This window comes from Lepus europaeus (assembly GCF_033115175.1).
Source record: "Lepus europaeus isolate LE1 chromosome 21 unlocalized genomic scaffold, mLepTim1.pri SUPER_21_unloc_10, whole genome shotgun sequence".
Taxonomy (NCBI): Eukaryota; Metazoa; Chordata; class Mammalia; order Lagomorpha; family Leporidae; genus Lepus; species Lepus europaeus.
The window spans coordinates 2101-27883 of NW_026909006.1; the positions used below are offsets into that span (position 1 = coordinate 2101).

The following is a 25783-nucleotide window of genomic DNA, read 5'->3' on the forward strand; positions in this document are numbered from 1 at the left end:
ACTGTCCACTCTGCCTGTCAAAAAATAAATAAATAAATAAAAATAAATTTAAAAAAAGGCCCACGCTTCTGGAGACCTTTGCTGCTCCCTTTGTTTCCAGTAGACAACCAGGGTCCCCTAGATACTGTCCTTTGAACACTTGGAACCTGTCCTAGTACCACAGTCTGGCTCAGCTGCCTTTACTGAACCCACAGCCTCTCCCCCTACTTTCCAGGGGGAATTCTTACCCTCCCCCTTTTTCCAATCCCCGTGAAGTTAACTTTCACTCCCAGCTCCTGCCTCACTTTGGAACCCGCTGTGACCTTGACCACCCTTAGCTGATGGATTCCCAGACTTAATCATCTTCAGAGATGGGAAAGCTGTGGGTGAATGCAATCTGGCAGGAAATTGCCCACCTGCAGAGACTACAGCGCTTTGCTAAACTCTCTGACTTGCCATGCATTCTCTGTGTGTTCCCTCTTCTAACAGGCCCAGGCTACCTAGATGTAGGAACACACCCATGTCCCATATTAGCGTACCTTGGTTTGATCCCAGCTTCCTGCTGTCGCATACTCTGGGAGACAGCAGGCGGTGGCTCAAGCACTTGGGTCCCTGCCACCCCCATGGGAGACCCAAATTGTGTTCCTGCCTGCTGGATTTTGGTCTTCACCCTGTAAAGGACTTGATAGTTATGGTCAGGCTCCCATTCTGGGGCCCCCAAGGTCTCTCAGAACCCTGAAGACCCCTGCAGGGATCACAATCACAACGTAGAGGCCTGCAGGACCAGGTTGTATATGAATGACAGCCATGGCAGGGTTAATGTCATTATGCTGCTTCTGTTGGTTTTCTTCCAACACCTAATATACTTCGCATATCTAGGAATATTATTCAGTCTCATAAAGAAATCTGTTGTCTGCTCATTTCTTGAAGCATGTGGCCTCTTCCATTTTTTTCATGTGTAATTAGAGCATGAAATGTGTCAATAGATACAAAGCCCTTAAGTTTGGGCCTGGCACAGTTAGTGTTAGCTGTGGTGATGGTGGTGATAATGGTGATGGTGATGGTGGTAATAGTAGTGATAATGGTGATGGTGACAATGATAGTGATGATGGTGATGGTGGTGGTGGTGGTGGTGGTGATGATGGTGATGGTGACAGTGATGGTGGGACTCATTTGTGCTGAAGATGTGGACACATGGATCTTCACTTTCATCTTCTCTTTGGGGGGCACCTCTCAGACTTGCTGGTAAATGGCACCCTGGACTTGACTTTGGTGGCAGGGAGACAACCAGAAGAGCTAGGTTTGGGAATCAGAGAGCACCATGCCAGCTGGTGGGCTGCCACTCTCGGTTCCCTGTGACGGGTGCCAGGCAGGAAGGCAGGCCTTGCACTGCCAGATCTTTTGATTTTTCAAGAAAATCCAGATCTCCAGATTTTAAAATGTGAGATAGTCCAAGTTTTAAATGTTGGCTGAAAAAATTAATTTTTTTTTTTTTGACATGGAGACCAGACAGATGTGTGTGGGCTGGATTCAGTCAGTAAGGGACTTTGGAGCAAGTCTGAACACTGTCATGTGGCAGATGCAGAGGCTCAGGCCCAGGGGAGTTGAGTAGCTGCCCATGGGCAGCCTGGGCTGTGGACACAAGGCCCTGATCAGTTTCAGTCTAGTGCCTTCCACGCTGTTCTCCCCCCCCCCCCCAACCCCCCCACCAGGGGCCTGTGCTGTGCAAGGCTCTGCCCCTGGCTTCCCTGCACATGGAAGTTTCATTTTTAGGCCTGAGGAAGGAAACTGAAAAACCAGGACAGCAGATGAGTTGATCCTTCTCTCCCTCTCTCCGTGGGCTTGCTGCCCAGCCCTAGCCCTCCTGGTGCTGGAGAGGAAAGGGTGGAGCTTGTGGATGGTTTGCATTCTGACTCCTCTGCCCAGCTCTGTGGCCTCAGGGATCAGTCACGCCCTCTCTCAATGTCTAGGCCCTTCCACTGCAAGTAGAGGTTGTCAAAAGGAGCCTCCTATGGGCGGCTGTAAGGATCACAGGACATCATCTGTCTGAAGCCCTTGGAGGGGTACTGGCGCTCAGTAGGCACACAGTGAACATCGGCGGGGCAGGAGCACATCTTTTCCCTTAGGATTCTGGGAGAGCTCATGACTATATCCCATATTACTCAAGGCAGTTTGACAGATCACTGTGGTGGGGGGGCAAAAAGGCACTTTAATTTGTATCTGTGTACACATGGGGGCTACAGAAAGCTTGTGAGGAAATGGACCTAATGGAGAACGTGAGTTTTTCATGAAGCCCCTCGTCCACACCCATTTTCACAAACCCACAGTCCTCACTTGTATCCTGTGGGGAGCTGGGGTGGGTGGATGGGGCTGGTTTGGAGCGCGGTGCAGGCATGGGTTTAGGTGCTTGTGTGATGGATACAGAAGCAGACGGAAATACATTTCCGCCTGGGAAGCAGTTGTCCCATAAGCCACTGACTCGATTACAGAAGTGTGACATTTACTTATCTTTACCGTTTCAAACAGAAAGAAATCAATACTTTCCAATTATCTCCAAGGGGGTATTAGACTTCCTCTGTCATATTTTGTTTCCACATCCCAGAGGGAGCAGGGGGAAAGGGGCAGGAGGGCACACCGTGAGAGAGCATGCAGTCTCTGTTGCAGCTCCTAGGCCCGCCCCCCGGCCCTTTCCGCAGCGTCCGTTCAGAAACCCCACCATTCACCCATTCGTGCCTGCACCTGTCCAAGCACTCTTCTGGGTGTGGGCCATTCAGTGATGATAAATTCAGGCAGCTGCCTCCGATTTTGTAGCGCTGATATTTAGTGGGGGAGACAGACCACAGACACATTAATAGGAAAGAGATCAGATAAGTGCTGTGCAGAAGATGAAAGTCGGAAGGACGAGTTCGCTGCAAGGAACCGAGTCCCTCTAGCTTGGATCTGATTGCTGAGACCGAGGGAAGCGAGGGCTCCTGAACAAGGGAAAGGAGAAGGCCAGGGCCGGGAGGCGGGGAGGAATCTTGGGTGGAAGGGGCCGAAGATGGGCAGGTGGGGCTGCAGGAGCGTGCCCTCGAGGAAGGAGAGGAGAAGTCTGGATTGTGCCCTGGGCCAGGCCATGCTGAGCCTGGGCAGCCAGGGCAAGCTGTGTGGGTGTTCACAGAGGGAAGCGTTGGAGAGTCAAGCCAGCAAGTGGTATGGTCTTACTGTGCTATGGCTGCTGGAGACCTACTAGATGCCCAGTGAAAAATTCCAAGGAGGGATTCTGGGGGCTTGGAGAGTGGGAGAATGGACACCCTCAGGATATATTTGGGAGCCCAAGTTGCCTAGAACTCACGGAGAGCCTCTGATGGTCGTTTCTGGAGGAGGGGATGAGCAGCTGAGCACCTGCACTACGTAGAGCCCTGTTCTAAGTGTTTGACATGCGCTGTCTTAACCCAGACAGCAGACTCCAGTGTTGGGTCTTAGAGGACTCCCAGGAGGGAATGAGTCCCCAGCCACACGACGTCTTCCCCAGGCTCTCATCCAATTACGAAGCCGGCCCAAGAATGCCCGGCTAAGCATTCCTCAACGAAGCAAGTGCGAGGCGCGGTGCACAGGTTATAAATAACCGTTTCTAGCTGCCAGCTGCTGTTTGGGTTTGGAAAGGGAAAAAGGATCTTAGCATGACTTGTTTATCTCAGGTAATTTGGCAGTAAACCGGGCCCTGGGAATTCTGGTTACAGCAAAAATGCAAAGGAAGAGTGACAGGGATATTTTATTTATTTTGACAGGCAGAGTGGACAGTGAGAGAGAGAGAGAGAGAGAGAGAAAGGTCTTCCTTTTTGCCGTTGGTTCACCCTCTAATGGCCGCCGCGGTAGCGCGCTGCAGCCGGCGCACCGCGCTGTTCCGATGGCAGGAGCCAGGTGCTTCTCCTGGTCTCCCATGGGGTGCAGGGCCCAAACACTTGGGCCATCCTCCACTGCACTCCCGGGCCAAGCAGAGAGCTGGCCTGGAAGAGGGGCAACCGGGACAGGATCGGTGCCCCGACCGGGACTAGAACCCGGTGTGCCGGCGCCGCAAGGCGGAGGGTTAGCCTGTTGAGCCACGGCGCCGGCCGAGTGACAGGGATATTGTTTCAGGCTTTCAGCAGAAAGAATGGAAATTTGGGCTTGGAACCAGCCGGGAGGCGCACGTCGGCAGTGAAGGGAAAGGTTGTGCGGCAGAGCCAGTGTTCCAACAGCCCTGCCCTCTGTCCAGCAGACTTCTGTTCTTTTCATGGGATGGCCTTAAGGAGGTTAAGGAGGTGCCCTCAGAAGAGGCCCAGGGCATCCAGGTTTAATAAATACAGTTATTCCCGGAGTTGTGGGGAAGAGGGATAAGCCGCTGCCTCCAACACCTGCGTCCCATATTGGAGTGTCCGATTCAAGTCCCAGCTAGTCTGCTTCCTATCCAGCTTCCTGTTAATGCATCCTGGGAGGCAGCAGGTGGTGGTCCAAGTACTGGGGCCCCTGCCTTCTACATGGGAGACCCAGATGGAGTTCCTGGATCCTGGCTTGGCCTGTCCCGGCCCTGGATGTTGTGGACATTTGGCGAGTGAACCAGCGGATGGAAGATCTAAGATTGTTTTTGTCCATCTGACTTCCTCATTGTGCCTAGATGAAAATAAAATAAACATAAAAAATTAGTCATTTCCTGTTATCCATGGGGGACTGGTGCTAAGGCTTCCCCCTTCCCTATGCCACAATTCAAGGATGGCCAAGTGCCTTATATACCCTGGTGCTGTGCTAGCAGACCACCTAAACACATCTCCTATGCTTTAAATCACCTGCAGGCGACTTCCATTACCTCCTACGTGTAGATGCTGTGTGAATAGTGGTTAATACCAAGACTAGAAAGAAAGGCCGTATGTTCAGTACAGATGTAGTTTTCATCTGCATATTTTAACATTTATTTTCATTTAATTTAGGAGACAGAGAGACAGATATAGATTGTTCATCCACTGGTTCACTCCCCAAATGCCAGGCTGAAGCCAGGAGCCAGGAACTCCAGCCTCTGCCATGTGGGTGGTAGAGAACCCAAGTATTCGGGCCATCATCTGCTGCCTTCCAGGGTGTACATTAGCAGGAAACTGGATCAGTAGCTGGAGCCAAGACTGAAACCTGTCAATCCAGTGTGGGAGGTGAGCATCCTAACTGCTATGCCAAGCATCAGCCCCATCAGTATTTTCAGCCCAAGGTTCGTTAAATCAGTGGATGCAGAACCTGCAGATATCGAGGGCCGGCTGTCATGGTTTTGAAAAGTGGGATATTTTCTAATCTTTTGTCTTAATTGCCTACTAGATTGAAAATGAGAAGCCTATTTGTTGAGCTTTAAATTTTTTTTTAATTACTTGTCCACATTAAACATGAGAAGCCTCTACCAACGTTGGGACACAGTGGGTTAAGCCGCCACCTGTGACGCTGACATCCCATATGGTCCACAGTTCAAGTCCTGATTGCTTCACTTCCTGTCTAGCTCCCTACTAATGTCCAGGGAAGCAGGAGAAGATGGCCAAGTGCTTGAGCCCCTGCCATTCACACATGAGATCCAGGTGGAGTTCCAGGCTTCTGGCTTCAGTCTGATCCAGCCTGACTGTTGTGGACATTTGGGTAGTGAACCAGCACATGGAAGATCCCTCTCTTCCTTTCTATCTCTCCTTCTCTCTCTCTCTCTCTCTCTGTCACTCTGCCATTTAAATAAATAATTATCTAAGCAAATAAATAACATTAGAAGCTTTCTCAGAAGACTGGATTTACAATTTATTAAGAAAAATTGAATTCACCAAGACCAAGTCTGTTTTGTCGGGGGGAAGCTGGCAGCTGAAACTAACCAGTTATTCCCTGGATAGGGTGGGCAGCTGCCTCCTCTCCAGGCAGTCCTGTTCCCACCCTGCCACTTCTGTCTGGCGGCTACAGACGTGAGTCTCAGTAAGTGCCAGAATCTTAGTTTCAGGGAGCTTGCAGGAAGTTGGGCTGGAGCTGAGGACGTGCTAGGGTGCGGGTAGTAAGGGCAGTGGGTCCAGGGCTGCTTTTGTTCATGAACTTGGTGTGCAGACAGGAAGCAGGGTGTAGTGAGTGTCCTGAGCACAGGGTAAACCCGTGTTCTTCCCGTTCCTTGCTCTGTAACCTTGAGCAAGTTGCTTTGCCTCTCCGAGCCTTGTGGCTTTGTTGTTGCCACAAACAGGTAGGAAAGCCCGGGAGCTGTGACCCAGGAAAGGACCCTGCAGTGGCAGGTGCACACGAAGCAATCATGAAACCTGACCCAGGTGAAATCACGATTTCCAGAAAGCCCATTTGGACAGATCTTGACTTTTTTTTTTGCCCTTTGTCTTTGTTCCTTTTTTCCTTTTTCATCTTTTCCAGCCATTTCGTAAGAACATGACCCTCACCAGTAGCAGATTGGCTTAGCGAAGAAACGGTTGTTTCAATTTCCAGAAACTGTATTTTGCCATCATTTTGTTCTTATCTCTCACACATTATAGATTGATCTCTTAAAAGAAGGCAATTTGTCCTCCAAAAATAAGGTTTTCTCTTTCTGGCAAGCTGCAGTGTCCTGGGGTTCAGGGAAGCCACTCCATTTCCCTGTGCCAGGCTGCCCACCCGCTCTGGGGTCTACAGCACCTCTTATTATCTTTTTTTTTAAATTGAGTTCAGCTGTATTAGAGTTTTTCATCACTGTAACAGAACACCTGGGGCATGCTAACTTTATAGAGAAAAGAGGTTTAGTTAGGTCACAGTTTTGGTGGTCTAAGCAGCATGGTGCAGGCTCTGGTGAGGACACCCACCCTCTATTGTGCCCTTTGGCAAATTTTAGAGGCAGGTGTGTGTAGGTGAATCATGTGGCAAGAGAGGAATTAGGAGCCCACGTGGGGCTGGGAACACCAGCCAGAATTCCATGAGAAACACCTGAACCCCTTTTTATAGCACACTCCCAGTTGCCCTAAGGATTTTCTACTAGGCTCCAGCTCCCAAAGATCTACACCATCATCCAATGCTGCCACCCTGGGAACCATGATCTTGGGGAAGGGAAGGATGATCAAACCTTATCCAAACCATAGCATCAGCTTTTGGCTGTGTAATATTTTAAGTTTGAGTTTATGGAATAGGAAATAGATCCAAATAAGTCATTCAAAAATTTAAATAATATTAAAGTCTACATGGAGAAGTCACTTCCCGGGTAATTGTTTATACAAATAAAATCAATACGAGTATATATTCTTCCTCACCCGGTTTCTTGGAAAAGAGGTGCATGCCCCATATACTTTCTGGCCCCCTCTTTTCTTCATTTAAAATATGGCCATCTCTTAAGGATTTATATGTGGTAGACTATAAGGAGCTTGCTTGGTTTTTCTTCCAGCTTCACGAGCTCCCGTGCCATTGTGTGGATTCACCATATTTATTCAGCAGTTCCCTACGGGGATGGATTTCTGGTTTTTTCTGTCTTTGCTATTGCAAATTATGCTGCCGTGAACACCTTGTGCATGTGCGTCTTCCCGTTTGTGGAGGTGTTTCTTCACAGCACATTCCTGGTAGCAATTTAGCTGGCTCAAAGGGAAAATGCATTTGTGCTTTTGACAGTGTTGCCAAGATACCCTCCACAGGGCTGGGCCATTTTGTGCTCCACCAGACCTTGCCAAGAATATACTGGCAAATCTCTGGATTTTTACCAATCCATCTAGGTGAGAGAAAGCAGTCCCTCCATGGGATGTGTGTCATGTAAATTAAATTTCATAGATATATCAGGTGAGTGCAGCAGGAGCCCTCCAATGTGGCCAACAAAAGGACTAAGTTGCCTCGCGTTTTGGTAACCCAGTGGCAGCATTGTCACCCCACTGGAGAGAAGCATGTTCTTTGTGACCGGAAGGTTCCAGCCTAGGCTTTCTTTGCCTATAGGATTTCCTCTGAGCCACCTTTGTTCTCCCAAGTCCAGCCTTTGCTGCCACGGTGGGAGCCAGTGTGTAATGTCAAGCCCACCTCTCCGCATTTGGCTTTGCAGGCACCTTGCTGTCTTCTTTATTTTTATTTTATTTTATTTTTGACAGGCAGAGTGGACAGTGAGAGAGAGACAGAGAGAAAGGTCTTCCTTTGCCGTTGGCTCACCCTCCAATGGCCGCCGTGGCTGGCGCGCTGCGGCCAGCGCACCGCGCTGATCCGATGGCAGGAGCCAGGTGCTTCTCCTGGTCTCCCATGCAGGTGCAGGGCCCAAGCACTTGAGCCACCCTCCACTGCACTCCCTGGCCACAGCAGAGAGCTGGACAGAAAGAGGGGCAACCGGGACAGAATCCAGCGCCCCGATCGGGACTAGAACCCGGTGTGCCGCAAGGCGGAGGATTAGCCTGTTGAGCCTTGGCGCCGGCGGGCACCTTGCTGTCTTCTAGGGCTCCTCAGGGCACCATCTGGCTGGAAGGGAACCCCAACTCCGCTGGGGAGTCATTTTCCTCAACCCCCCTTATTAACTGCTCGGGGAATCAAAGCACAGTCAAAAGGTGCAGCACAGCAGAGTTCCTTCCCACGGGCTCCCTCTCCCCGTGAACTGTTGCGACTGTCTTCGTTCTTGCACTGGTCTCAGGACCAGGCTGAGAGAAGTCTAGTCTGTGGTGGTTCGCAGTGCAGGCTCAGGCCGAATTGCCCAGATGGAAAGGGAAGCTCCTCCGCTTGCCAGCTGTGTGACACCGGGCAAGTGTCCTGAGCTCTTTGGACTCACTGTGTGCCTCTGACAAGTAGAATAGAGAAGAGTGCCTGTTTCACAGGGTAGCTGTGGGGAGTCAATGAGTTGATGTATTGCTCAGCCTGGAGCCCGGGTGCCTGGCCCACTGTAGATCCAGACTAAAAGTGAACTCCCATGGTGACGGTGATGGCGGTGGTGGTGATGATGGCGGTGGTGATGAGGCTAACATAATGATGGTAATGACGGCAGTTAGCCGCATGCTGAGCCCTGAATCTGCATTTCTGTGACCTTCTACAAGCAGTTCAATCACTGGCCCTCAGCTTGATTCTCTCCCTCTTTGCTTTGTACCCATGAGAACAGAGCTGTGCATCTAAAACAAGAGTCCGCCAGCCACAGCCCTTGGGCCACATCTGATTTGCTGCTTGCTCTTATAAGAGAAGTTGTATTAGAACACAGCCACACCCGTTTGTTTACATGTTGCCTGTGGCTGCTTTTGGGCTCTGGTGGCAGAGCTGAGGAGTTGCATCAGAGACCTTATATCCTTGTAGCCTTCACAGTCAAGAATATTTTCTATCCAGTCCTTTACAGAATAAGTGTGCTGAGTGCTGGTCTAAAGGAGTGGTGGTAAAGACGCAGGAGATGATGCCTCTGCATAGGTGCTGGCCGCAGAGTAGGTGCCCAGTATGTTGAAGCTGCATCCGCCAGGCATTCAACTTCTGTGAACTTGGTGCTGGGCCCTTGCCTGCACCCTCATCACTCTCCTCCCACCCGAAGAGGGAAGATGGAGTAGTTACAGTATGAATAGTTTAATTAAGAATACCATAAAATTATAGCTTGCATATGTATTTCTATCATGTACTATACATTTCCATATGCACCAAAATTACACATGCACATTCATCACAGCAATGGCTATAAAAAGCTGTATCTCGAAGGCTGTACTTTTCGGGAGGTGAAGGCTCTTTTTCAAAGGTAATTTTGACACTGATTTTTCCCTCGCCTGATGACTTCTGAAAGTCCTCCGAGGACGATGTGACTCCCCTCTAAATGGAAGCAGTGCTTATTACCTGTATCTACAGAAAGTAAAACTGACGCATCACAGTCTTGGGACCATTGAAAGGAAATTCTGAGTGCAGATAAAACCCTTCTAAAACCGTACGTGGGAGAATAGGATTATATTTACAAAGATTCCATGCAGTCACTTTATTTTGTTCGTTCTCTTTTCCTGCAGGCATACATCTATTCTAGAAAGTATAGTACGCACGTATCATTTACATTCGATCTTATTTATTGCTTCCCAGCCCAAGCAGGCAGGTCACCTTGCAAAATGCAGAGGAACACCCCTTAATTTTGCAAGCGGCATATATTGATATTAATGTCACCTTCTTCCACTTCCCTGCCTGAATTGTTGTGAGAATAAATGAGATAGAAGGTAGGAAGATACTCAAAGAAGCTAAGTGCAACAGACAGGCGTAGTGTAACCTGGATGCAGCGTCTAGCTACCTGGAGCAGAGAGGCTCAGGGGTGTGGGGACTGGGCCAACCTGTCTTCCAGGGTGGTTAGGTAACAAATGCTCATAATTAGAGCGAATTATCTTCATTGGAAAGTAAGTGAATTATTTTCCAATTTCATGAGTAAAGAAGCTTCTAATGAACTCCAGTGGAGAGATTTGCGTTCAAATTTCAGTAGTTAAGCTCTGTGTTCTTTGTAGTAATATTTTGTTTTTATGGACCACCTTAATTTTTTTTTTACTGTTCTTTATTGGTGTAATAGAATTTTAGAGATGAAAAGCAAACCTAGAGATGATTCAGCCCAACTCTCATTTGAAAAAGAAAATAGGAGGAATCTATGGCCCTACAAGATCCTGTGACTTATCCAAGGTCCCACAGGGAGTCAGCTTCGTCCAGGACTGTATTCCTTGGAGCTGGTGTGATCAGGAAAGCAAGGGCATCAGCCAGACTGCAGGTGTGGCCACGTTCTTGCTTGGACTGGCTGTGTCCTTCCCACTCTCTGCCCTTGCTCTGGGCCCTGCCGGTGTCTTGCTTGCCCCTCAGCACTGCTGGAACTCTCTGGGCCACTTGCCACCCTGGCCTCCAGCCCACTTTGTCTCTGCCAGCTCAGGCCTATCTCTGGCTCCTGGCTCTGCATCGTATGGCCTATATATGGCTAGCCTGAGGACCCCCTCGGAATCCTGGGGCTGACAGCCAGAGCAGGTGTAGCCAGGGGGTTCTGGGAGCTGGCCATACTAGCTCCTGCCCATGAGCAGCAGGCATTGGTAGGTCATGATCAAATACAACTACCAGATCTTCTGGGCCCTAAATCCTGGACTCTTTTAAAAAAAATTTATTTATTTCTGTTTTGTGTGTGTGTATGTGTGTGTGTACTTAATTGATGGACTGTGTTTTAGAACTTTCAGCAAAATGGAACAGAATGTTCAGAGCGCCCCCATGTACACCGTCCCCATATACAAACTCCCCCACCACCATGGCATGTCCTCCTGGGCTCTTTTCCTCCCCAGATCCTAGGCTCTTTGTCTTAAGAGAAAAGAAAATGCATACAGAGAGAAAATAGTTTCCAGTGGGTGCTGTGAGACACAAAGGCAGGCATGCCATCCGTTTCAGATGACTCCGTTCTGTGCCAGCATCCTGGCCTTCTCTGCTAATCTGCCCTGAGGCGGGAGGCCAGTGGCTGCTCACAGCATCAAAATTCCCCACGAGCCTGCCCTGCCTCTCTCTCTCTCTCTCTCTCTCTCTCTCTCTCTCTCTCTCAGAACCAAGTCCAAATTCCTGGGCTGGGATTCTGATCAGCTGCAATTGGGTCAGGTTTGGAGTGTGGGCTCACACACAGGGATAGCTGCCCAGGAGACCCCATCCTGTGTCTAGGAGTCGAGGGCGAGAGAAGAGGTCTGTTTACATTGTCACTAGGAGCTGAGCAGATAACCCAACAGGTGTCTACCACACCATCATACTGTTTACCTCATGCTTTCTAAATTCTCCAGCTGCATCTTTTCTGAATCTTTTTTTTTAAGGTTTGTTTATTTATTTATTTATTTGAAAGTCAGAATTACAGAGAGAGATCTTGCATTCACTGGTTCACTCCCCAAATGGCCTCAATGGCCAAGGCTGGTCCAGGCCAAAACCAAGAGCCAGAAACTTCATGCGTGCCTCCCATATGGGTACAGGGACCTGAGGACTTGGACCATCTTCTGCTGCTTTCCTAGGCGCATTAACAGGGAGCTGGAGGGGAAGTGGAGCAGCAAGGACTCAAACCAACACCCATATGAGATGCCAGCACTGCAGGCGGCAGCTTTACTTGCTGTGCCACAATGTTGGCCCCTTTTGAATCCTTTTCTAATTCGGCTCCAGAGTTTGGCCATTTCTAGAGGCCCATCCTTGGGTCTCTTGGAGAACGCTCATCCCTTGAGCTTGGTCATAAGCCATGCCTTCGCCTTGCCCCTCGCTCATATGTAGCCCCCTGTAAGTGACCACATCCAGAGATGAACGTCTGCCTTGGGTCTTGGTCCCTACCTGTTGACTCTCATTAAGCTGTCTCTGCCTTCTGAGTGCGCTGACCCGGCGGGACACATGATGTGGCAGTTTGGGAGATGCACTGATGACAAGCAAGTGACTCTTGTGTCGTGTTTTAAAACCAAGGCTGGCCATCAATTTTCCACCCAGGAATCCTGTGTATAGTGGACCCCTCCGTAACAGTTGGGAAAACTGCATTGGGAACAGCCTATTTAAACATGATGATATCTGGCCATTGAATTTATGCTCGCTACCTTCAAATGTTAGTCTTCTGAGTTTTCCGAGAAAGGCACCAATTGTCTCAGAAATTGCCCATTACGCAGACTGCCAGTGACGACCGCTCATTCGTGCCCGCACCAGCACGGAGGCGGGGCAGCGCCTCCGTACGCACTCATCAAAGGTTATGTGTATGCACATGGTGGAAGGCATTTTTGCGGAAGGCGTTTTGTGTAATTCCAAACAATTTATAGAAACGTAATTCAGCTGGGAAAACTACAGTCCGTGGGCCCTTTCCGAGTGCAGATGATGTTCCAGATTAAAGGGCTGCAGGTTGGTTCATTATAGTCGAATCACATGAGTGTGCGAATTACCACTTTCCCTGCTGATGGCCCATTTCCAGAGTGTGCCATTTCCCCATTATAATAATAGGCTGCATTTTCTTAAAATCATTTGATTATGATTGGTCTCGTCTATTCAGTTTGCAAATAAAAAGCTTTCATGATCATAAACTAACGGTGGCCGCACAGTCTTCATCTCTGGTTCTGCTTTTGAACCGCTACAGGTCAGAGCCTGCGAAAGGCTGAGAGAGGCCGGTCCTGCTCCCAGGAGAAAAAGGAGGTAAATGAGTCCCTGGTGAGGGCTGGTGGGCGGCACCCCATTTGAAAGCACCCAGGGGAGCAGGGTGGTGAGCAGATATTCCTGGGTCTCCCACTCTTTGTCCCTTGAGTCACGAGTTGGAATCCCAGACCTGATGGTAGTAGATAGCTTACCAACCTAGTGTCGCTTGTCCTAACAATCTCTCACTGAGTGTCTCAGTAAGCTTCGCCTCTGTGAGAAACCACTCCCAATTTGTAGTGACTTAAAACAACAGCCACGGAACATGGCTTCCAGTTCTGTGCGTCAGCACTTTGGGTTTCCGTGGCCGGTCCTCCTGGAAGTCTGGCTCTGCAGAGCTCAGCTGCAGCTCACCCACGCACATGCACTTGACCGACTGTCAGTTGGGGTGCCTCCGTGCCCCTGCACGTGTTCTCTCATCCTGCAGCAAGCTGGCCAGGGGTGACCACATGGCCGTGTTTCAGAGGTGTACTGAGGGCGGCAGCCGCTTCTGAGGCCCAGGCCCGTGGCTGGCACAGTGTCACCTCTGGCTGCTTAGATAAGCTTCACATTGCAAGGTCAGCCCTGATGCAAGGGCTGGGGAAGCAGGCCTCCTCTCCTGATGGGAAAGAGGACAGAATGTAGTGGCCATTCTTGAAACCTCGCCCGCTGAGTATGCCTGCTCCGGGGCCAGGCCCCCTGGGGACTGGAACTAAGGGCTGGAGTTGGAGGAGAGGTGTAGCAGGATGGTTAGAATCAGCGTGAGAAGTGCCATCATGGAAGGATGCACAAATCCGGGCACTGCGCTCTGCCAGCAATGTCAAGCAAGGCTGACAGAAACAGGGGTGTGTAGGCTGCCCCTCAAAGGGGAGTTTTCCAGGCCAAGGAAACAGCGTGGTCAAAGTCAGATGCCACTGAGCTGAGCGTTAAGAGTCAGGACCCACAGGTTGTTAAAGTGCCTTTTTTTTTTTTATTTATTTGAAAGGCAGAGTTACAGAGAGGCAGAGAGAAAGAGAGAGAGGGTTGGGGGGGGGGGGGAGAGGTCTTCCATCTCGGTTCACTCCCCAGATGGCTCCAACAGCTGAAGCTGTGCTTATCCAAAGCCAGGAACCAGGAGTTTCCTCCGGGTCTCCCATGTGGGTGCAGGGGCCCAAGGACTTGGGCCATCTTCCATTGCTTTCTCAGGCCATAAGCAGAGAACTGGGTTGGAAGTGGAGCAGCTGGGACTCGGACCAGCGCACATATGGGATGCCAGCACTGCAGGTGGTGGCTTCAGCTGCTGTGCCACAGCGCCGTCCCCAAAGGGCCCTTTCAAAAAGTCCCAGGCTATTGGGGGTGTGAATTTGAGCCTTAGTGGCCCATCATAAATGTCCACCCACCAGACCTGAAATTCATCCACATCCACATACCGTTTTCATTGTGCAGTGACCTCTTCCCAGTGATTGACAAGGCAAAGGTGGCAGCAAGACTTGTTCCTTCTCTTTCTATCTCTTGGTTCCGCTTTCCTCGCCATTGCCTCCCAGGCAGCTCTGGGGAGGGACCTCGGGTTGGACTGCGAAGTGCCTGGTGCCCTTGGCAGTGACTCTCGCCCTCCTGTTGTCTCCTTTCTTGACTGTAGCCAGAACAGCCAATGCAGGTTGAGGGCAGGGAGATCATTTTGGAACTTTAATGCTGCTGGAAAGATCCAAATAGTGGCCCAAGTGGACAATCCAGAGGCTGGGCCAGAGTAGACTCTCCCAGTCCCTTGTGGGAAGGTCTGCCTTCCTGGAGGCAGAAGCAGGTATCTGACTTCCTGCAGAGCCCTTCCCGGGGACTCTCAGGCCGAGAAGCTAGCATAGGAGTGAACACAGGCCAGAGGCACAGACCAGCCCCCAAGCCAGAGCGAATCGCGCAGGCCTGCCTGGGCCTTGGGCCCTTGAACAGCAGCAGCCTGTTCATCTGCATCCAGAAATTCGCTGGGACACCAAGAAGCAGGGCAGGAGGGAACTCACTGAGATGCTTTTTCTTCTCCCCCAACCCGGGATATCCCTCCCCCTCCCCCCCCGCCCTCCTTGTAACAGGACTCCCCTAATTGCTGCTATCCTTGTGCTGGTCACCAGAGAGCATTTCACATCAGTCTTCTGAAAAGTGCTCAAAGTAAGGGAAAACAGGGAGGCTGCTTGTAACTCTACCCAGGTCTAACCTTGGAAGGTACATAAAGCGGTTTCAAGCCCTCTGGAAAAGAGGATGCACTTGCTCTGTCTCTTTTGTTGGCTTTTGTTGGGTTAGAGAAACAAAAGAGAAAAGCCAATAGCGAGCCGCCAGCCCTCTCAGCCGAGAGATGGTAGCAGGCCTTTGCCACCCGCACCTCCCCTCTCGTCTTGGCATCTGGGCTTTTTGGCACGACACGCCTTCTGCAGGATGCCAGGTGTAGATCAAGCTGTGTCACGTAAAAAGCAAGGGAGGAGGCAGACTGTCTCTCCCAGAGAGGGTTGGAATAGCCAGCTGGGGACACACCACGCCTTGTGTTTCCTGGGAGATGAGGTTCTGTGGGCTGGGCCGGCCCATTCTCTGGCAGGTGAGTGTGCTGGTTCTAGCCTGGGGCAGGATTGGGTGCTTCTCTGCAGGGCTGAGGCCTGACCCACAGTGCAGGGAGGGTGGGAGTCGGCTCTAAAGACCTTGCTGAGGCCCAGCACCGTAGTGCAGTGGGTGAAGCCACTGCTTGGGACAACGGCATCCCATATTGGAGTGCCAGTTCGAGTCCCAGCTGCTCTGCTTCTGCTCCAGCTCCCTGCTAATGTGCCTGGGAAAGCAGCAGAGGATGAGCCAAGGGTTTGGGCCCCTGCCACCCACATGGGAGACCTGAATGGAGTTCTAGGCTCTTGGCTCTGGCCTAGCCCAGCTCTGGCTGTTGTGGCCATTTGGGGACTGAACCAATAGCCAGAAGATATTTTCCTTTCTCTGTCACTCTACGTTTCAAATAAATCTTTAAAAAAAGAGAAGAGACATGCAGTCCGGCGCTGTGGTGCAGTAGGTTAATCCTCCACCTGCGGCACCGGCATACCATAGGGGCACCAGTTCTAGTCCCATCTGCTCCTCTTCCAGTCCAGCTGTCTGCTATGGCCTGGGAAAGCAGCAGAAGATGGCCCAAGTGCTTGGGCCCCTGCACCCACATGGGAGACTGGAAAGAAGCTCCTAGCTCCTGGCTTCGGAATTGCGCAGCTCCAGCCATTGCGGCCATCTGGGGAGTGAACCAGCGGGAGAAAGACCTTTCTCTCTGTCTCTTCCTCTCACTATCTGTAACTCTACCTCTCAAATAAATAAATAAAATCTTAAAAAAAAAGGAGAAGAGAAGCAAGAAAAGAGAAAGAGAGAAAGACTTTGCCAGATCAAATTCAGCCCGAGGATTTGTTTCTAACCTGTATCCTATATAATCCTATAATTTTTAAAAATTAGATGTTTGTATTTAAATGTTGGGAGATTTGTATAAAGCTGCATACTTCTGGCTTGTTTGGAAAATTGGGGGTTGCCACACTGAGTCCTTATTCCCATATGGCCACATGGATGACTGTCATTCGTAAGGCTACCCTCTTTAAACTTTGTTTTAAAATTTACTTTATTTGAAAGGCAGAGAGACGTAGAGAGCTTCTATCTACTGGTTCACTCCCCGAATTGCCCACAAAAGCTAGGGCTGGGCCAGCCATGGTCAGGAGCCTGGAACTCAATCTGGGTCTTCCACTTGGGTGGCAGAGTCTACTTGAGCCGTCATCTGCTATCTCCCAAGGGACACATTAACAGGAAAATGGGTGGGAAGTAGAGCCAGGACTTGAATCAGGCACTCTGATGTGGGATGTGGGCATCCTAAGTGGCATCTTAATTGCACCAAACACCTGCCCCTGGCTGCCCCCTGTAGATGGGGCGGGTTGCCCTCCCTGCCCTGTGGCACATGCCTGCTTCATAGGAAACAGGTATACAGTGAAGAGGCCTGTGCTGAGGTCACAAGCTCACGTTGGAATTCCACAGTGGCATTGCCTGTCCCAGTGGCCAGGCCCCTTTGCAAGGCAGCTAAGTCCAAATCTGTGGGGCTGTAACTCGGGCAGCAGGGTTTTTTCATCCCTTCCAAGTGGTTCCAAAGTGCACATGCAACCAGTGCTTTTCCATGTATTAAATAGCCCTCGCTCTTGGTCAGCTGTTGACCATACACGCCCTGCCCGGCCCCAGGTGTGCCTCCCTGCCTCGTCCCTCTCAGATGCCAGTAGGCACAAATCAAAGAAAGATCAGGGAAAATCCCAGGTAGTGCCAGAGGAGGGAGGGAAGACTTCCTGGAAGAGGTGGACTGAATTGAAGCAATGGAGGAGTTATGGTCCTTGCTGAAAAATGGAGTTCTGATGGTTGGCGTGGAGTCCACAGGTACTTCCAGCTCAGCTGCTTAAAATATTCTCCGCCTCATCTCTTAGCAAGTATTCATGGTTCCTGCCTGTGGATATTGTATAGTGTTTATGGTCCTTGCTCATGAATTATTAATGATTTTGAAATTGTGGTCATTGTAGTTTGCTCAAAAATCATTAGGAAGTAAATTTATCATACAGTGTTTTTAGGAAAAGAGAGAGAGGAGAGAGAGCGGGAAAGAAAAAAAATGAAATCACAGAGGAGGAAGAAATCTTATTCATTATCTAATTCATCCCGCCAGGATCCATGCTGGTGCGCAGGCCGCAGTGGTGCTCACGGACAGGGGACAGCAGGCTGCACAGGCCACAGAAGCCCCTGCGACTCTGAATTACCTAACGTAGAGCATCTAACACTTAGCAGAGAACAGCAGGCACTTCCCAGGCACCACTGCATATCCCAAGAGGGGTGCCTCCCTACCCGCCCGCTCCAGGCGCACTTCAGGCTGAACATAGCCCCTCCACTTCCTGGCTATGTGTCCCCAGGCAAGTGGGCCAAGCAGGCCAGCTCCAGGGCCGCCATCCTTAACCACTCCGAGCGGTGATCGCCTGTCATCTTGTACAGTTTATTGGAAATTCCTCAAAATGCTGTGGACAGCCCACTCTTCTACAAAATTATTAACCTCCTCCACTTAGGAGAGGTTAAGGCTTCCCCTTGCCTGCACGCACAGGTGTGTACACACACACACACACAGACGCGCAGACTCCCTGCTTTTAGCAGACTTGGTAGAAGGCTAGTGACTAATTTCATTTTTCCCAAGCAAAGGAGTTGGGGGTCTCAGGACCACCACAGAGGTGGGGGACCAGGACCAAGGTGCTCTCTGGGGATCAGGTTATGTGGACAGCCGTGTCTGTCCCCGCCAAGCACCCCCATGAACAAACCTGGGTGCTGCTCTGAGTCTCTGTACCTTGTTGCCGTCTTGACGCTCTTCTCTGAGCGGGGCCGATTCTTCTCTGGAAGCCCAGCTCCGAGGCCAGAGTCTGGTCAGAAGGATCTGGGGGCGTGCAGTGCCTCAGCCCTCAATTCTTCTCTGTGGTCAGTTTCTGTGTCCTTCCAGACATACTGCACAGCTCTGCAACTGTACAGAGCATGTAGTCTGTCTCCTGTGCCCACCCATTCACAGCCTCCCCCGCTCACCACTATGTGGCATGTGGCACACGTTGTCTTGTTCCTGGACACGCCTTGGAGAGCACTCCCTGGTGGGCCATGTGGGCAGATCTTTCCATGGCTGCATAGCACTCCCTTGTGCATGTACAGGATCATGCTCCTTTATTTGGAACCAAGCAGATTTAATTTTCAGAAAGTAGCCTTATCCCAGAAGGACCAGGAGAAGCACCTTATGATCAAATACACTAATACAGGGGCTGGCCTTGTGGTGCAGTGGGCTGAGCTCTTGCTTGGTGTGCCCACATTCCACATTGGGGTGTCTGTTTCAAGTCCTGGCTACTCGGCTTTCAATCCAGCTTCCTGCTAATGCACACCCTGGGAGGCAGTAGGCGATGGCTCAAGTAACTGGGTCCCTGTCAGCTCTGTGGGAGACCCGGATGGAGTTCTGGACTCCTGGCTTCGGCCTGTGAGTCAGCAGATGGAAGAGCAGACTGGGGAGTGAATCAGCAGATAGAAGAGCACACACTCTTTTTCTCTCTGTGTTTCTTTCTCATTGCCTTTCAAGGAGATAAAAATAAACATCAAATATACCAAGATATGTACAGCAAAATATGAATATTCACACTAAGTGAGAGAAATAAAGGCTAACCAAGTGCCTGTCATGTCTATTTGGATCAGACTTTGTACTAAACAATTGCATAAATGTATTACTGGTTCCCGCTTAATGACTATCTAAGCTGTTAATGGTCTTTTGCTACTACGAGAATACTTTAAAGAATATTCTAAAGCAGATATCTTTGTGCATTTGCAGGAATAGCCAAAGGTTAAGTTCTTAAAAGTGGAATTATTGGATCAAAGGTTATGGGCTGGATTTAAACAGATGTTTCTAGTTCGTCTCCTAATGATGCATAAGAGGGGCAGAGTTTTGATCCAGGCTACCCTATAAAGAGCTGGCCAGATTCAAGTCCGACCGACCATTTTAGCCGTCCCCTCCTGGGAACCATTCAGTGGCCACCCCTACAGTTCCCTAGTCTCCTCGTCTCCAAGAAGGTGGGAGGAGAGCGGTGCCCTCAGGGTCCTGGAAGTCATCTCAGGTGCTCCCAGCACCTGTCTTGGCTGATGGCAGGAGGCCCCAAGCGTGGCGACTCTTGGTGTACGTTTCCGACTTCACTCTCCAGCGAGCAAACCAGACTTCTGACTTCTCCCTCCTCTTTCCCTCTTTCTTCCTTTTCCTCAGTTGCGTCCTCAGGGTTCTCGCAACTAAAGCCTTCTGAGGAGTCAGGAGCTGCCCTTTCCGAATTTGCAGATCTCAAGTGCTTTGTTTAACACATTTTTTTTTTTTAAAGAAAATGCATGCTGATGAGACTGTATTACAAGAGCCTGCTATGACAGTTGACATTCCAAAGTCTGTGCTTTTCCCAGAATTAGTTCATCCTTCTGGGCAGCAAAGAGCCAACTCCACTTTAGATCCAGTTGCCAAATGCTTTCCCAGTCGCGAACGCGTCATCCTTGGTCTTCCTGCTTTTGTGGGTCTTGATCTCTGGCTTTGAGAGCTCCGAGAGCGGGGCCACTGGTGACACTGACAGCTTCTGATTTATGCGAGGCGGATCAGTCCAACGGAAGGTTAAAAGCCGTGGAGCAGAGTATTGGAGCCTGTGGACCTTGGAACCAAACAGCCCGGATTCCTGGGCTGGCTGTGTCACTCAGGCAAGTGAGTTACACTCGTGTGACTCAACTTCACCCCGCTATAAGGGAGAGAGAGCATAGAACCTGCATCACAGGGTTGTGGAAAGGGTTCCAGGAGTTCCCATGTGTTGTGGCCAGTCTTGTGGTGCAGTGGGTTATGATACCAGCATCTCATATCAGAGCACTGGTTCTAACCCCAGCTGCCACACATCCAACCCAGCTGCCCGGGAAAGTGGCAGAAGATGGTTCAACATGTGAAGTGCTTCAAACAATGCTAAGGGGAAGGCATGTGCCACAGTGTTAAGACCACTTGAGATGCACATGTACCATATCAGAGGGCCTGGTGACAGACCTGGCTCCTCCAGTTCCAGCTTCCTGCTACTGCACACCCTGGGAGGCAGCAGGTGTTTGCTCAAGTAGATGAGTCCAATGTGAGAGATCCAGATGCAGTTTCTGGCTCCTGGCTTTGGCCTGACCAAATGCATTTAGGGAATGAACCAGAGGATGGAAGATCTCTCTCTCTGTTGGTTTCTCTTTGTCTCTATGCCTTTCAAATAAAATGAAAAAAAATTTTTTTTTGAAATTTAGAACAGTGGCTATTATAAAAAAGATGAGTTTATTTTGGTACCAAATATGTATTTTAATATGTATTAATTATTTGAAAGACAGGATGACAGAGAGAGAGAGAGAGAGATATCTTTCATCCACCAGTTCATTCCCCAAATGATGGCAATAGCTGGGACTGGGCTAGGCTGGGGCCAGGCTGAAGCCAGGCTCCAGGAATTCCAGGCTGGTCTCCCATGTGAGTGGAAGGCACTAAAGCACTCGCGTCATCATCTGCTTTCTTCCAGGCGCCCTAGCAGGGAGCTGGATCAGAAGCCGAGTAGCCAGGTCTCTCACTGGCACTCTGGTATGGGATGTGGTTGTCACAGAGAGTGGCTCCACCTGCTGCCCCACAATGCCCACATCATGATGCCACATACTTAGAAATCTGTGTTTACAGGGAGGTCTTCAGAAAGTTCATGCAACCTGTGGATCAGGAATAAACAGCTTGTAGATTTCAAAATGTGGGGGGCTAAAGCCGACTTAGCTTTTCATTCCATTTTCCCTGAACGTTGTGAAGTACCCTCGTGCTGGGAGCTAGTAGCCTGCTTACTAATCCCTTCAAAGTCCGAGGGGGAGGAGAAGTCAGCGCAGGATGAGGCCTGGGCGGGCGTGCCTGCCCCTTCCTCTGTCTGAAGAATGGCCGGCTTTCCTTGCCGTTCCCTTGCCTCTGAATCCGCGGCCCAGATGTAATCCGGTTGGGAGCTGCAGGTGTGTCTGCAAACGTGGTGCCCAGACCCAGGGTTAACAATGGCCAGGCCTAGCCGCGTGCCTCGGAAAGCAAGGAGAATCAGTTTCTGATAAAATGCCAGGAAGGAGATTGACACGTTTAAAACCTTCCTGATATCAGCTTAGCTTCCTGCGTGAGATTAAACTCTAGGAAAAAAAAAAAAAAAAAAAAATCAGAGAGCTGCAGTTTGCGGCCGGAAAGAGAGAACGTTGACAGCTTCCCCTTCCCAAGTCTGCTGTGGATAAGCTGCGTGCCTTCAACGTAGCATCATCAAAGTTGCCTCTATCCTGAGATCTTGGGCCCGAAATTGCCTTTAAAATGTCTCCTTTTGCTTCCTCCCTCCTCGCCAAAAAAACACTCTGGGGAAGAAATACGGAACAAGTATAGAAAAGAGAACAGTGCAAAGAGAAGGCGATTGCTGCAGGTTCAACCAGCCTTGTGAGAACCGTCCCTCAGGGTGGGGTGGGGCGGCTCTGGGGGAGCAGGGCCAGGGCCACAGCAGTGCCATGGCACGTGGCCTCCAGTCCAGGCTGCCGCCCCCCACCCCGATGGTCCTCCTCTTCTCTGACGAGAGCCAGTGGTTCTATGGTGTTGACTCTGCGGAGAGTCACAGGCCACAACTCTCAGACTCTGCTCAGTAGACAGAAGCCTCCCTCGCAGCAGCTGCAACCAGAAAGGGGAGATTTGTGGCCTTACCTAACTGAAAAGTGCAGGGGCGGACAACATCAGGCGTGGCTGGATCCAGGTGCTCTGACCCAGTTCCTCTGGACTCTGCCTTCTTCTCCCCCAGCCTGTTCCTTGTCGGCGGCATGGTGACTGCCAGCAGCCCCAGGCTTACCCCACAGAGGCCAGATAGTGTAGAGGGACGAGCTGCATGGCCCAAGGAGGAGTCCCACCTCATCACTTCCCCCCAAAGCATCCCTCCCACTGAGCTTCAGTCCCTTCAAATACAGAACAGGGATAGTGCCAGCCCCCGCCTCACTGGGGTGTCAGAGGTGCTTAGAAAATGTGCCTGGCACATCGAAAGCCCCTTTTTCCCCCTCTCCTTCCTGTCATTGGTATCATCCTCTCAACAGCTGCTGCAGCACGAGAGCTCCTGGGCCAGGGCAGCTGTTGAGGCAAGCCTGCGAATTGAGACGCACTAGTTAGTGTCTGGCTGCACAGCCTCCCAGGGAGAAAGGGCGGCTGGGGTCAGTCTTGAAGTAAGCGCACGGTACCGAAGGGTGCTTTCCCAAGGGAGCAATCAGGAGCCCCATTGCCAGGAGAAGGGAAGATGGATCGTGTGTAGGCAAAAAGCAACAGCTGTCAGCGTCCTGGCTGCTCCGCAGTGGGAGCGGTGCACCTGCCAGATGGCTGGTGGTTAAAAATGGCTTTCACGTCCATTGTCTCCCTCACTCCTCGTGGTCCCCTGGTGAGGTAAGCAGTGTTAGCCGCATCTTGCAAGGGAGGCCATCTAGGCTCAGCGCAGGGAGGTGCCTGCCTCGGTTGACACAGCCAGCGCCAGGCAGAGCTGGTTCCGTGGATGCTGGCAAAATGGCAGGAGCGTGGATCGCTTTTGGAGGGCGGCAGCAGAACCTTAGGCAAGTTCCTTAATCAGCCTGGGGCTCAGGCTTTTTTTTTTTTTTAACTTTTGAAAAAGATCTGTTTGCTAGTTTACTCCCCAATGCCCACAACAGCCAGGGCTGGGCCAGGCCAAAAACCAGCAGCCCCAGCGCTTGCTTTGGTAGCCCATGTACTAAAACTGGAACCATGCAGAGAGGATTAGCATGCCTCTGTGCAAGGATGACATGCAATCTCATGAAGCAGTCCATATTTTTCTGACAACATGCTCTTCTTTCCCACAAAAAAAGAAAAGGAATGAAGAGGGGGAAATAGCGAGGACTCTAGGGGTACTAGTAATATTTTGTTTCTAATTTGGGTGTTGGTTATGAGTGTGAACAGGGAACAAAAAACTCATCTGTATACTTCCATGCATGTCTTCAGTATGTATACTGCATTTCAGTAAAATGCTTAAAAAAAAAAAGCCAGGAGCCCAGAACTCAGTCTGGGTCTCCCATGTGGGTGGCAGGGGTCCAAGCCTTTGCGCCATCATCACCTGCTGCCTCCCATGGTGTGCATTAGCAGGAAGCTGGAATTGGGGGAGAAGAGCCCCGACTTGACCCCAGGTGTTCCATTATGGGGTGAGAGCATCCCAAGTGGCATTTTGTCTGCCGTGCCCAATACGTGCTCTAGTTACTGTGTCTGTACAATGGCACATGGCAGTGCTTCCTCCCCGAGGTGTGTGAGGACCCTGCGCGGAAGAGGAGGGAGTTAAAGGTAGGAAGCCTAGCCCTGCTTGGGACGCTGGCTGGCTGTCCTCTTGCCAGGAGCCTGCCGAGGCTCCTAACCAGACAGGAGGATCTCACGCCTAGGACTTCAGGCTTGGACAGGTGACTAGGCAGGCAGGGATAATGGAATCGGGCACGGTCTGATGCTCACCGCCCCCAACTCAGTGCAGTTAACAAGACCTGGATCCTAACTAAAGAGACTGAATACCACCTCCCCACCTGCACTGAATAATTCAAACAAAACCCATGAAGTAAGGGTAGTGAGGTTTAGCAAAGTTCTGGGCTGCTTTTACTAGGATAACTGCTTCAACTTTTTTTCTTTTTTAATATATAAAAACAACTCAGAAAATTTTCTGGGAAGTGGGGGGTACAGATGGGCATTTGGCGCAGCACTTAAGATGCCTCTTGGGATGCCCACACCCGCATATCCGAGTGCCAGTTTGAGTCCCAGTCCTGCTTTTAATTCCAGCTTCCTGCTAATGAGCACCCTGAGAGGCGGCAGGTGTGTTGGTTCAAGTACTTGGGACCCTGCCACGAACACAGGAGACCCAGGTTGAGTTTTTGGCTCCAGCCCTGGCTGTCATGGGCATGTGGGGACTGAAGCAGTAGATGGAAGATCTTTCTTTCTGTCTCTGTTTCTGCCTCCTGGCTTTTCAAATAAATAAAAATAGCTAAATCTTAAAATAAGTATCCTTTGGGCCACCCATGCTTTGTTTTTGCTCTGGGAGGTGACTGGGTACATAAGAGGTAGAACGGCAGAGTGGGCCAGGACAGGACTAGGGTCTGGGTTAGGCGGCCTATGTTTGCTTACTTTCCAGTGTTATTTTTAATTTATTAATTTATTGATATATAATTTATGTACAATAAAATGGACAATCCTAAGCATATACTTCTAGGATTTTTATAGATAAGTACCTCTGTGTTAGCACTGTCCACATAAAAAATAGAATATTTCTTTTTTAAAAAAAGATGTATTTATTTTATTTGAAAGGCAGAGTTACAGAGAGGCAGAGGCAGAGAAAGAGAGGTCTTCCATCTGCTGGTTCACTCTCCAGATGGCCACAACTGCCAGAGCTGTGTCAATCCAAAGCCAGAAGCCAGAAGCATCTTCCAGGTCTCCCATGTGAGTGCAGGGGGCCAAGGGGTTAGGCCATCTTCTACTGCTTTCCCAGGCCATAGCAGAGAGCTGGATCAGAAGTGGAGCAGCCAAGACTTGAATCGGCGCCCTTATGGGATGCTGGCACTGCAAGCAGTGGCTTTACCCACTATGCCACAGTGCCAGTCCCTAGAATATTTCTTGCACCTCAGGGGCCTTCTGTATGTCTCTCCCAGTTAATATACCTCTTCAAAGATAACCACTATGTTTTATTTTTAAGATTTACTTATTTATTTGAAAGGCAGAGTGACAGAGAGGCAGAGGCAGAAAGAGAGAGAGAGAGAGAGGTCTTACATCTGCTGATTCACTCCCTAAAAGGCCACAACGACTGGAGCTGGACCAACCCAAAGCCAGGACCAGGAGCTTCTTCCAAGTCTCCCATGTGGGTGCAGGGGCCCAAGGACTTGGGCCATCTCCACTTCTTTCCCAGGCCATAGCAGAGAGCTGGATCAGAAGGGCAGCAGCCAAGACTTGAACTGGCGCCCATATGGGATGCTGGCACTGCAGGCAGTGCTTCACCTGCTTTGCCACAGCGCCAGCCCCAGTAACCACTATCTTGACTCAGGTTGCTATAAATGGAATCACAGAATAAGTACTTTTTGTGTCTTTCTTTTGCTAAACGTATCTTGAGATTCATTCACATTTTTAAATGCATCAGCAGTTTCTTCTTAGACCTGCAGTTCTTAGAAACATTAAATTGCAAATTAATTCAAGTTCATTGTCATTATTAGGTTTTCACATTTG

The 25783-nt window shown here is 50.2% G+C and overlaps 1 protein-coding gene and 1 non-coding gene across 2 annotated transcripts in view; both read left to right on the forward strand.

Annotated features, from left to right (window-relative positions):
- Positions 1 to 4930: 4930 nt before the first annotated feature.
- The window catches only part of LOC133754319 (katanin-interacting protein-like), a gene marked incomplete at its 3' end in the record, with an annotated part of 56935 nt that continues 36082 nt past the window's right edge, over positions 4931 to 25783 (forward strand). The window contains exons 1-2 of the mRNA XM_062184780.1: positions 4931 to 5138; positions 12974 to 13029. The remainder of the gene's footprint in view (positions 5139 to 12973; positions 13030 to 25783) is intronic.
- Positions 23268 to 23373, forward strand: LOC133754320 (U6 spliceosomal RNA). Its single transcript, XR_009865193.1, has one exon. It is a non-coding gene; the product is annotated as a U6 spliceosomal RNA (small nuclear RNA).